The following is a 10,379-nucleotide window of genomic DNA, read 5'->3' on the forward strand; positions in this document are numbered from 1 at the left end:
TGTTAGTGTGCGAACAGCAGTCTAAAACAAGGTGGATTAGAGCCATCAACACAGTAGTTGAACATTTAAAAACTCTGATTACATTTCTCATTCCCCCCCCCCCCAGCTTTCATGTATGGGTTTACATACATTTCTACTTAGGTTTTTATTAAAATAAATACATAAAAAGAATAAAAAAAGGGGCAATACCATACTTTCATATATTTCTGCTTGAGTGAGAAGATTAAGCATTTAAATATCCCAATTAGCATGTTTTACAAATTCTTTAGTAAAAATAGTTATGTCATTTGTTTTTCTTTTCCTATTGCCTTGCAAGAACATTTTATCAACAGACAAGGAAAAGTGAGGTGTAAGTACACCAGTCTTAAATCCTTCCTATATGCATGTTTCATTAAATGCCTAATCTAATAATGAAAGTTGATGTCTATTTAAATCTAGTACTATCAAAAACTCCATTTTAAAATAATGTTAGGGCTGGATCTAGTTTAAACTAACAAAATCCAGAAAATTCAGTTGTTTCAGATTTCAAAACTTAAAACAGCCATGCCTAAGATATCATAGGGTTTCAAACAATGGCTGATTTTACATGTGTTGTAATAACTAGGCATGGGTTGCATTTATAGCTAATATCTCTTTCAGGAAAATTATTTAAGGTGCTTTTGAAAAGCAAGAGAGGCCCTTAAAGAAAGCATAGATAAATTGACAAAGTTATCTGCAACAGTTCTTTCAGATGAGCAATAAGCATGCATTGTCAGCTTTCAAATTATGATTCAGTCAACAAGGTCTGTAGAGCCTCAAGTGTACACCTACAGCACAAACAGTAAAAGTGGCCATGCAAAGTTACACATGAGAAGCATTTCAGCAAAAAAGTCTGTACATTTTTATCTTTTCAGCTTCATTACAATTAGATATTGCAAAACAGTTTACGAAGTCAAGCATACAATTTGCAATAGCCACACCAACAATTTTTAAGGGGCCAGCACTGCAGCCCTTATTTCAGGCTCAACTTCCAACAAAATAAATGGCAGTTTTGCTAAGTAAGAACTACAATAGCAGAGGCTAAGAGTAAGAAAATAAAACAAACACCCCCCTCATCTCTCTTGAAAGTTTCACCTACTCTTTGGGCCATGAAACAGATAACATGAAACTGTTTTGTATTTGTTAACTACCAAATACAAAACAGTTCTAGAAAAAAAAAAAAAAAGGCCAAATTTCAGCATAAAAAAAATCTTCTAGAGCCAATCAACACCTTGAAAGTGGATTCTAATGATAACTGACAACTGCAGCACTCTTGAAAGATTTGAGCTTGTAAATGAGTAAGACTCAATTACTGCATTACTGCAAAACTCTTTGGACTTTATAAAAATTATTTAGACTTGTCCCAAAGTTCAAAATACTTTAACATTTTTTATACATTAAAGGAAATAAAGTTTGCATCTAATGAGAACATGATTCTGCAAAACCTTATTCATGGTAGTGAGTCATTAGGACTACTTGTGTATTTAAAAGTTTGCAAGATTAGGCCTTAAATTTAAAATCCCTTTGATTTACAGTTGTGAACCAGAAACTGTATTTTTTTGCTGAATAAGAACCTATGAGAAATGCTCTGAACTTGTGTCAGACCAAGGAACACTCCATCAAACTTTCACCTTTTAAATATGTCACAAGGGAGCCTTAGATACCTTTGCCTTGCAATATAATCCTGATTTTCATTAACAAGAATGTAATTGCTTTTGTACAGAGAAAAAAAAAAAAAAAAAAAGAACAAACTCAAACAAGTGTTCTGTGAAATCCTTATATTCCTAAGAGAATTAGAAGAAATGAGGGAAAAAAACCTCAACCCAGAAATGCAGTACATGCAGAGCAGAGTTTCTGGACAGACTGTGAAATATTTATTTATTTGGGAGCATATTAGGCATGCTACCCAGACACTGTTACATCATTAACAAAAATACTTTCACTGTGATTTTTAATCACAAAATGAAAGAAAAGATTAAAAATTAAAGAATTACCTACTCACTAATCACACACTGCAAAGCTTATATAAAAGTTATGTTTCACTTCCTATACTCGCTGTATTCAAAGTTTTGTTTCTCAACTGATAATTTTCTATAGGTGGTCTTAACTACCCTAAAATTATAGTGTTATATGAAAAATATATGTATGAACACATCTGCCTTAAATACTTCTGTAACAGGAGGTGTACTACTGGTAAAAGCTAACAATTCTTCAGTTATACTAGCCATTAGTTACACCAATGAGGAAATATGTAATTTACACCTCACTGGATTTACCTGCTATAAATTAGCAGTTACTGAGATAATCTAAAATTTCATTTTTTAAAACTTCTCTTATTTTATGGTACAATTACTTCCTACAAAAAAATTGTGCTCTTGAAGACAGACAGATTTGATTAAGGATAAAAACTGGATTCCAGCTGAAAGCTGGAATTGCTAAAGTCACGACATGTTCATAAAATTTGTTGTACTATAATATATTTTGCTGAAGATAAAGTCGTACAGTTTTTACTACTCTATTTAGTATTTAAACAAATTTACTCAATCCAAGAGCAGTTACTATTTTAATTTCAATTGTTTATGTAAATGGTTAGTTAAGATTATTCATATACAAGTAGATAGATTATGATTACTCTGAATGGATTTCTCAGTTTCAGCCAAATTTGTACTTTCAGTGCAAAGCTGGACTTGCAATATGAGTGTAGCACAGTCCATAGTAATTATTATATTCTTAAGTGCTCACTGCTTTACTATATCTATTTACCGACAAATAGATAAAATAAATAAAATTTCTGACTATTCTCGTACAGGTAGAGGGCTCAGAAGACCATTTTTTCCTGTTTTCTGCTTCTCTGCTTGTCAGGTAGCTAGTTTATTAATGCCTTTAAAAACAAATTTTGCACACTACATTGAAATGCACTCGGCTAGCTCTCTATTCTTTAACGTACCCTCTCAACAAAAAAATTAAGTGTTTAAAAAATAAACACTATTATCATCTATACTTTGTTTTTGGATTAGCAACATTTCAGTTGGAGTAATTCCCAAGACCAGAATATGAGCACAATATTATATGGAGAATTTATATAACTCCAATGATCAAGGCTGTTGCAAACTCAGCTTTTTATATATATTTTTGGCCACTTCATTTCCTTCTGAGCACAGCTTGTGTGAATACTTTTACTTAGTCTTTTATAATTTTAGAGAAGTGTAAAGAAGAATTATTTTACCAAATAAAAAAATCTTGAACAAACCCTGCAGAACTGGCCTATTTTGAATAATCTGAGTAAGTTATACTACTGTATACATTTTTTAAAATAAAGAACATATGTAATAAGAGAAATGTTAATACAATATATACCATGCTCATGCTCCATCAACCTTCCAGAGAGTTTTTCAATCACAGAAGTAAGCTGTTCTCCAAAATCAGCTCTCTATTGAAAGGTCGAAACCTGCAATAAAAATGTCATGTATTATAACATATTTCCAACATCCACAGTTTCATGGTTGATCCCCAAACATAGATGTAGGTCATCGGCTTGACCCTCGCATTGTCTATGTTACAGGAAATCCTAATTTTAAAAATACTTTTTTTTTTCCCAACCAAACTGACTTGATTAGGAACACCTGTGATATGCCTCTTTATTATCAGAAGACTCCTGAAACAAATCAGATTAGCATGTTTCTGCTTTCATTCTTCCCGCAGCATTTTAAGATGAAAGTAAGAAAAAAAAAAAAAGGGGGGGGGTATGGGGGTGCTGTTCTCCCTCCACCCTCAAACAAGCAAACAGGTAAGTATAAACTACTTAATGGATGTGTGAGTACTACTGTCATATTTACTAAAATATGAGTGTTAAGTATTTCTAGGTTTTTTTGTTAAGGAGCTTTATTTTTTTTTCTCTTTAAGGCAGTAGCATTATTTCCTTTATTAAAATGTAACCTAAAAATATTAGCTACTTTAAAACACATAATGGAAATATTACAGTCATATAATACACTGAGAGATTAAATAAAATCTTAAAACTTAAAAAAAAAAAAGCCATGAGAGCAATTAGCCATGATACGTAAGAACAAAGTATAACTTCATGGTGGTAGTAACTATAGTTAGATATCTACGGGAGGAAACAATGCATTCACACAGCCAAATTCTTAAATTTATTCTGACTTTTCCACTGTAGATACCATGACAAGCCACATCCTATGCCTAATGAGTGGCAGATGCCTAAATCAGGTCACCTGTTTACAAATATTTCCATAAATTTGTTCTGTATACTTTAAGTGTATTCTAGAAAATACTAAAAGCCCCCTCACAGATATGGAACTATAAGCAGCACCCCGCTTGGGCAAGAAAGAGGAATTTGTCTTTATTTTCATGTATTCCACACATCACCTATTTCACCTTTCTAAAAACAGTTTCTGTTCTTAAACCAGAAACACAAAAGTTCTTCTGAAAATCCACACACCCCCCCCGCTTATATTGAGATTTAAGATACTTAAAGATAATACTGAAACTGGACTTACACTAAACCATCTGAAATGAAAATACAAGCTTAAACCCTATTTGATGTGTAATTATCTTTATCTTAGACCAAATCTTCAAGTGAATTTTAGTTCATGCTAAATAAACTAATTAGTTGCAACTAGATTCAATGCTGAAAAGTTTATTAATAATCTATTTACTGTGGATACACTCATTGCAGCGTCTGAAAACAAACTAAATAGTCACGGGGTGGGGGAGTCCTGTTTCTAACAGTGATTTCCTTTAGGCATTAATAACGGTCACTGAAATGTCTCAGTTTTGAGCAATGTAAGAATATTGTGTTCAGTTTTAGAAGACAATGTGGGAAACATAACAAAATAAAAGCTAAATGTACATAATTTACATTTTCTACTGTATGTGGTAATAAATGTGTGTGTGAGGTCATCCTTATACACTAGCAACTGTTCATTACCGAGATATGGAAAAGTGTTAAGAGTTACATAAAAGTTATAAAACTTAGTATTCTCTGTAAAAAGAACCTATTTTTTAAAATGATACACTATAATATTATCAGATGCAAATATTAAAGTAAAAAATTGCCAAACTTTAAGTGTTAGCTACACTCGAGACCAAGTTCTGCTACCATCCTCTAATATTCATGCAAGCCTGCTTGAGTTCCCACAAAACAACATACGAAGCTAAGATCAAAACTATTTCTCAACTGTGGTACTATCAGCTGTCTAGTGAATAGACAGAGCCCAAAGTTTCTTTATTAGAATTGGGACTGTTTTAAAAACTTACACTGAAGGGTTAAAAAAAATAATCAGTACAGACATTGCCTTACACCCTATTAAACATGGGCAGAAATTTTTATACCTAGCTCTCATTCTAACCATTTCTGAAATTGTCCAGTATCCAAAATTAAGGTATTTTTCAATAAAGAGATTTCTTTCAAAACCTGACTTACCTAGCTTGTTATGTATTAACACATCAGTTATCTAAAAATTCTATGTAACTCCTGCCATTAATGCACAAAACAAAAATAAAATTGCACAGCAACATTTTCACTAAGAAAAAAAAAAATTACTGGAAATCTGTGGCTGCACATCTCCACTCTATCTGATGTCCCCTTGTATTTGCGGGGCATACAATTTTTTTTTTCTATCTTTAAAATACACTACTAGTTCTACTTAAAAATAGATGGCTGTGAGAAGAGTCACAAAGGACTATATACAAAAGTAATTTGGGCAGCCTGTTCAAATAAAGTTTTTCAAGTATTACTGATAATAGAAAAGATCATAATTTTTGAGATTGGGTTCCAGTATTAGGTGTTAAGTGTTTAGAACTTGTAATAATATATATATGTAAAGACAAAATAAAAAAAAAAAAATCTGTGGAGAACACTTATTGGTGTACATAAAGTTATTTTTAGTTTTAAAAGGTTTATCCTAAAAATATTTTTCTGTTTATACACAAAAGCCTAGAATTTCATTCCACATTTCTTTCACAGACAGTCAAAACTAGTCCAAGATGCGCTCTACCTCTGACAGTGTGCAATGAATGTAAATTACTGGAATGACTTGCAATGGGCCTTTGGGTGTGGGTGGATGACTGTGTCTACAAACAGAATACCTGCAGCATATTTGTAGAATATAATGATAAGCTTCTCAGTTCTCCCTTATATATTCAGTAGTGAATTGCTTCCCAACGCAAATAACAAAAACCAGTAAGGTCCTATAAAAGAAATGCTAACTGTTATGTGGCTACTTTTTATGTAAAGAAAGGTCATGTGCTTGTACATATGTAAAAGTTACAGAAAAGCGTTGATACACCTGTTAAGATGGCTTTTGACATTCAAGATGGATGAGATGTGCACCTTCCCTACAGTGTTCACAGGCAGGGTGTACATAGACAGGTAGTGTGTGTTGCAGTTCTAGTTGTAACTCACTACAGAATCTGACTTATTAGTCACAAGGATAATTAAGGAAATAAAGACTACAATTTAGCAGCAAAATTTCTTCCATGACATTACATTTTGGATGGAATAGTAAGAAGTTCAGAATTCCAGGAGCTAAGCAAAAAAACAAGCAACCAACCAAACAGAAAAAGAACCCCATGATACCTTGTTATCGTATATATAGTCTACCTTTAAAATGTTACTACAATAAGCTTTCTATGTAATACTACTCTAACACATGAAAAAGTCACTTAGGTATACAGTCACACTTCCAAATTACTGTTATTTCTGAAAATTAAAAAAAACCTCATAGTTACTCCAAGCTTCAGTAGATATGTATCTATAAAATGAAAGGGAATCTTTTGGAAACTTTCAGAACAACTTAGTGGGCTTAAAAAAAAAACAAACCCACAACTGAAGCTTACTTGGATGTTCTTCCTAAGAATCAAGATAAAGGATTAGACACAAAAACCCCAAATTTTTTTAAATAAATAAAATTAAAAAGCCACACACACACTATGCCACATGGAATACCTATGCAATACTCTATTAAGCATAGAACTTTAACTTTCACTTATCCATATAATATAAATATATTTTAGATCTTTAAGTTCATTTGATATTTCCTCTGAATGTAACTTTTCCAGGGCCAAGTAATCCCAGTTAATGTTTGACATGTTAACTAAGGTGAAAAATGCAAGCAGTTCTACAAGGGTTTATTTAAACTACATAATTTTTCCCCAAAAATATCTCAAAATAAGTACATCAAATATAAGAAAGGAAAAGCTACTTAAGATACGCTATATATTGATATTAGATTGCTTACTGCTTTCATTTTAGCCACACCCACCTTTATGTAATTGTAAAATATGGGAATGGTGCAGCTGAGAAATAAAAAAGCTGAAAAGAACGGTTGTTTTATATAGTCAAATATACGCTAAGTGCAGATTTTAATTAAAAATAAAAAATAGGTATTAATTGCATGCTATTGAACCTGACTGTCGAACAGTGTGGAAAAAATGCATACGCACCTGTAAGATACTGAATTATAGATTTTTTTAATTCTAAATTAGCTATGAGTCAGGACAGTTATTTCCTTGAAAGTGAAAGTCAGTGTCTGTGAGTGCATTTCCACTGCTGAATAGTGTTAATCTCTTCAAATCCTGATATTTCGAAGTATACAGAGCTATAATGAAACAGCTTTGTGCACATTCCCATACTGACTGCTAAAAACGTTTCTGAAACCACTCTGAAAGTAATGATGCGAATCTAAAGAAATAAGCGCTAAATTTCAATAGGGTCTTACTAGTATCGCAATTTCAGAGGTTAAACTGCATTTTCTAGCTATCAGGGCATAAAGGTATAAATTGGGGAGACAAGCGAAGCAGCTATTCCCAGGAAAAAAGGACTGAAAAAGTGTAATTTGTGTACTGGATTAAAGGAACCGAGGGAAACTAAGGATTCGAGTCAGAAAAACCTCCTTGAACTATTGTATTTCTGCGTTACACAGAAAATACCTTGAATCACAATCCAGTTGCCATGCTGGAAACGCTTAAGTTTTGCATTTCACTTTAAGACTACACGCTCTCAGCCATGTACACAGAAATCTTTTGTACAGCACTTCTGCACCCCAACTCTTCTCTATGTCCCTCCTACGTTCGTTCGTTAACTCGTTATTTTCGGTGGCGAGGGTGCTTAAGCGCAAGGCGGCCGGTTCCGGCTTTGAACGCCGCGGAGGGATGTGCGGAGGGGGGGGGTGGGGGGGGTAGGGGAGCGGGAAAGGCTGTGACCCAGTCCAACATCCCAGTCCCAGCACCGCGTCCTCGCAGGCAACCAGGGGGGGCAGCAGCCGGTCCAGTCTCTGCTGAACGGGCGCCTTAACGGGGGCCCGATGCTGCATTCGCTGCGCATCCTGCGCGCCCGCCAGCTCGACGGCAGCCCCGAGCGCCCGCCGATCACACGGCATCGGGGAAAATATCCATACGCCTTCCTGCCCCCGGAAAAAAAAAAAAAAAAAAAGCCACACCACCACCCCCCTCCCCCAACCCCCCAAAAAAACCCCAACCGAAAAAACACAAACCCCCCCAAAACCCAAACGGTCGGGCGACCGAAAGTGAAGAGGGAAGTAGGAAGAGGAATAAAAAGTAACGCTAGAAATTGTAGCTGGGAAGGAGCCCGCTGGCCTGCCAGCGCCTGAGCTTACCGCGCTGCTATGGAGCTCCCTACCCCGCTGCTCCGTGTTGTCCCTGCCTGCGCTCCCACCCAGGAGCTGCCGCAGCAAAAAGATGTCTTGTGTGTGTATGTGTGTGTGTGTGTATGCGCGCAACTCCGAAACGCGAGCGCCCACGCCAAACCCAGCCCCGAAAGGGTTAAACGGCGTCGTGGAGGAAAAGGCACCGTGTCACATATTATGTGTGTGCGGCGGGGGAATCGCTCAGCAGATAGACTGCGAGAGCGATTTCGGCGCCTATCACAATAAGCACGATCGCGCTTGTACAGCTACGAGAGACCGAGAGCTGCTGGCCACCGAGAAATGACATAGAAACAGCCACCAAAAAATAGCTAAGCCAATGACAAATAGCGACCCGGGTGACAGAGACAGAGAATTTTGTAGGCGGAGAAGAGGAGGTGAATGGCCAGCTCTGATCACAGTATTAGGCTGGGCTATCTATGGGGAGGGTATTTACTCGTTTTTGGGGTGTGTGGGACGAGAGGAAAAACACCTACAAATAGCTGGCACGATTCAAATGGCCTCGGATTATATTTCCCCCCTCTAGTTCAGGAAGGAAACTCGCGTTTTAACGCTGGGGGGGGGGGGGGGGGGCGGGGGGGGGCGGCAAATAACCCTGTTCAGTACGCGATGAACAGCGCTTTGGTCCTTCGTTAATACCCAAAGGGACAGAGATGATAAATGTGATAGCATGTGGCAGCATAACCGTCACCCAGGTTTCTGCTAAAGGCGGCTCCTATATCGTGACACGGGAAATTAAGCGCTTAAGTGGGAGGTGGAGAAAGAGCTTGAACGGAGAAGTTAATCTGCTAACATGGAAAGGAAACAAACGGAGGAAAAAAAAAAGCGAAGGTTGTCCTCTTATTTGGGGGGGGGGGGGGGGGGCGGGAAGAGAAAGAGTGAAGGGGCATTAATCCGGGTTACGAAAACACGGGGAGAGAGGAAGGAGGAGGCGGGGGGGGGGGGGGGGGGGGGGAGGTGGTGGGGGCGAAAAAGGGAGATGTGCATGTAAGTGGGGAAGTCATCCTGGCTGCTGCAGCGCCGGGAAGCAGGAGCCGCCGTGTCCCGAGCGCTGCCCCGAAATTTCCACGGCAGAGAGGCGGGAGGGAGAGATCCGCGGGGGGGGGGGGGGGGGGAGAAATCAGAGGAAAACCCGTCATGTCATATCACCGGAGAGCGACGCGCGCACCGGGGCCGCGGCGCGACCCTCCGCTCCGGCTGTCCCGCGCCTCCCGCTCGCCCCGAGCGCCCCCCGCCCGCCTCCGCGCCGCGCTCCCCAGGGCGGGCCGCCGGGGGTGGAAGCGGGGCTCCCGGGATCCCCGCCCGGGCGAGATGCTGCCCGCCGCCGCCCCGGGGAAGCGAGGTTACCTGCCGGAGAAGGCAGCCGCTCCCGCCCGCTGAGGCTGGGGGAAGCGAGTGACAGATCCGCCCGGGAGCCAGCGGCGAGACCCGCCGCCGCCTCCGGGAGCCTCCCGCCCGCCGCTCGCCGGGCTCCTCAGGCGACTTTTCCCGGCGGCGGGCGGCGGCGAGGTACGGGTTGCCCCCGTTTTGCAAAAACGGGCTTCCCCCGCCCGCCCAGTTCCCTCTGCCCCAGCCGCGCCCGGTCCCCTCCGGCTCTTACCGCCTATGCCGGTGGCGGCACCCGCTCCGAAGCGCGGCGGTGGAAGCGGCGGCGAAGGGGAGAGGAGGGGGGTCGGC

At 39.2% G+C, this 10,379-nt stretch overlaps 1 long non-coding RNA gene across 2 annotated transcripts in view; it reads right to left on the minus strand.

Moving 5' to 3' along the window:
• The window catches only part of LOC141963814 (uncharacterized), a 77,974-nt gene that overhangs the window by 16,990 nt on the left and 50,605 nt on the right, over positions 1-10,379 (minus strand). For both annotated transcript variants that reach the window (XR_012634214.1, XR_012634213.1), the window contains one exon: positions 3,376-3,466. This is a non-coding gene — a long non-coding RNA (uncharacterized LOC141963814). The remainder of the gene's footprint in view (positions 1-3,375; positions 3,467-10,379) is intronic.

The sequence above is a fragment of the Athene noctua genome, chromosome 1 (assembly GCF_965140245.1).
Source record: "Athene noctua chromosome 1, bAthNoc1.hap1.1, whole genome shotgun sequence".
Lineage (NCBI taxonomy): Eukaryota > Metazoa > Chordata > Aves > Strigiformes > Strigidae > Athene > Athene noctua.